At 60.3% G+C, this 2,689-nt stretch overlaps 1 long non-coding RNA gene across 1 annotated transcript; it reads left to right on the top strand.

Moving 5' to 3' along the window:
* The first annotated feature begins 771 nt into the window (after positions 1-771).
* LOC125439751 lies at positions 772-2,476 on the top strand. The gene is made up of 3 exons (XR_007245576.1): positions 772-882; positions 1,261-1,772; positions 2,424-2,476. It is a non-coding gene; the product is annotated as an uncharacterized LOC125439751 (long non-coding RNA).
* Positions 2,477-2,689: the final 213 nt, after the last annotated feature.

The following is a 2,689-nucleotide window of genomic DNA, read 5'->3' as shown; positions in this document are numbered from 1 at the left end:
TGGGAAATTCCCAGAGATTTTGTGGGAGGAGCCTGTGGAGGGGAGGGGAGGGGCCTCGTGATGCCATCGAGTCCACCTTCCCAAGTGGACCCGTTCCTGGGCGACTGGACGTTTTCTGCCTGGAAGGCCGCTGTCATCACAGGGTGTCTCCAGCTCTTCCCTGGAGGTTGGCAGCTGGTGGGGGTGAGGTTGGGGTCTCCCAGTTAGGGCGAGGGTTTTTCCAAGGGGTGGCAGGTCCCAGGGGGAAAGGGGTGTGTGATGTGCAGCTGTTGGGTAGGGGAGCGGAGGAGTCAGGGAGAGCGTGTGGCGCCGGACCAGGAAGAGGGCGCCTTCAGTCACGGGCCATGGGTAGCTTCTCAGGGGTGGCTGGAGGCAGGATTCTCCTGGTAGGATCTGTCCTGGGGCAGAGGGCAGGACTCAGAGCAGTCGGGCTCCACAGGGCGCTGCAACCGAGGTCTCCCCTTTCTCTCCTCGCCAGAACGACGCTGAGCCCCTGCTCGGAAGCTTGGTGGCCCAGCTGGCGGTCTGCCTGGCGGACCCCGAGAGGGATATCTGGAGGAGGGTCCGGGAGGCCGTCAGCTGGCTCCACAGGCTGCTGCTCCGCCAGCGGGGTAAGTTCAAGGGGATGGAGGGGGCCAGTTCCCCGTTGTGCCGCAAGCGGTTTCGGGGCAGACTCCCTGTGCCGTCGCTCCACGGCCTACGATCCTGGCAGTTTGCGCTGCACACGTCTCACTGGAGCCCTAGGAAATATTGTCCCGCCCCCGGGAGGGCTCTGTCTCAAACCGGATCATCCTGCAGGATGGTCTCATGGGGACTAGAAAGGAAGAGCTCCCCCCTTTGAATGGAACCCCCCCCAGGGCTCCAAGATCGCAGACCCTCTAGGTCCGTGGTGGCGAACCTTTGGCACTCCAGATGTTATGGACTACAATTCCCATCAGCCCCTGCCAGCATGGCCAATTGGTGAACCTTTGGCACTCCAGATGTTATGGACTACAATTCCCATCAGCCCTTGCCAGCATGGCCAATTGGCCATGCTGGCAGGGGCTGATGGGAATTGTAGTCCATAACATCTGGAGTGCCAAAGGTTCACCACCATTGCTCTAGGTCAGGGGTAGGGAACCTGCGGCTCTCCAGATGTTCAGGAACTACAATTCCCATCAGCCTCTGTCAGCATGGCCAATTGGCCATGCTGGTAGGGGCTGATGGGAATTGTAGTTCCTGAACATCTGGAGAGCCGCAGGTTCCCTACCCCTGCTCTAGGTGGACCCCTGGCACTAGCCAGGTGTTTGGGTTTCTACCGCCACATCTTCCAGCCCTCTGACTTGGTCCCCTGCGGCTGAGTCAGCCGCCTCTTCAGAGGCTGTTTGGCCCAGGCCTCACCCCATGAGCCCAGACAGAAGGGGGACCTTGGAGCACCCCCCCCTTTCTCCCCTGAGCCAGGCCCCAAGTGTGGCTCTTGTTCCTCGCCTCAGACTCCTGCCACAGCGATGCAGGAGGGGGCCAGGAAGAAAGAGATGGGGAAGGAAGGGGTGGGGGACGGGGGGCCCGAGGCCACCCCATCCTGTGCACCTCCTCCTTCTCTGAGGGGAGTGCAGGTGAGAAAGGAGCCCAAGGTGGGAAAGAGGGGGAGCTGCGCTGGGGAGGACCACCGGGCTTGACCATCTGCTGTCTTCCTGCCAGGGCTCAGCGGCAAGGGTGCCCCTCTCCTGTGGCACCTGGGGAGGGGTCATCCCTGGAGGAGCAGGTGCTATGACCTGATCCGGGTTGGCGAGGTAAGGAGAAGGGACCCCTTCAGCTCTCTTGAGAAGGGAGGGTCTCGGGTTGCTTTATTCCCTTTCCCATCCAAGAAACGGGACAGCCACCGCCTGGAATTCTGGGTCTGGCAGTGGGAAGAGACCCCTGGGACTCCCTGCTAGATGCAGAGGGCTCTCCATTTGCATCCCTCTGTGACCAAATGGGAAGAGCTGGGAAGATGAGTCTCTGCCCCAAGGAGCTTGCAATCTCCATCGGGGAAGGGGTGGGGGCCCTGGAAGGGGCCCGGGCAAAAGTCGGAGTCTCCCAGGATAGTGCTGTTTGGGATCATTAATGGAAGAGTTCTAACAGGGTCTCTTTTTGGTTTCAGGTGTTGGGGCCCCACCTCACCCCGGCCCAGGAGGCCACTTACTTGAGGACCTCCTGGGAGCAGGTCAGGTGCCTGGACCAGGAGTGGGTGAGGGTGGGGGGACTCTTCCTCCTTTACTCACTCCTGGGCCAGGCCTACACCATCATCGAGGCGGAGGAGGAGGTAAGGAACCCGGTCGACCTGACCGGGGGGGGGGGGGGGGGGGGGTGCAAATATGGGCTGGAAGGAGACAGCTCGACTCTTTCCTAGAATGGAAAAGAGGAATCGGGATGATTTGTGGCCTTTTCTTCCACTTCTACAGGAAGAAGGTTTCAAGGCCCATGTGGCAGAAACCATCTACAGGTTATGGCAAGGGGAGGACATCCCAGAGGAGCTCCACCATATTTAAGAGGTGGGGGAACTTGGCAAGTGTGGCTGCTAGCTCAGAGAAGGCACCTTCTGCCGCAGGGGGAGGCGGGGCCTTCACAGCATGAATGACATCTTCCGGGATTTGCCAGATCCTTTTGTGCTGATCTATTTGGACATTATTCTGATTTCTTCCCAGCACCCTGCAGGCACCCAGACCCA

The sequence above is a fragment of the Sphaerodactylus townsendi genome, linkage group LG10 (genome assembly GCF_021028975.2).
Source record: "Sphaerodactylus townsendi isolate TG3544 linkage group LG10, MPM_Stown_v2.3, whole genome shotgun sequence".
Taxonomy (NCBI): Eukaryota; Metazoa; Chordata; class Lepidosauria; order Squamata; family Sphaerodactylidae; genus Sphaerodactylus; species Sphaerodactylus townsendi.
This window is presented reverse-complemented; position numbering and strand designations above follow the sequence as displayed.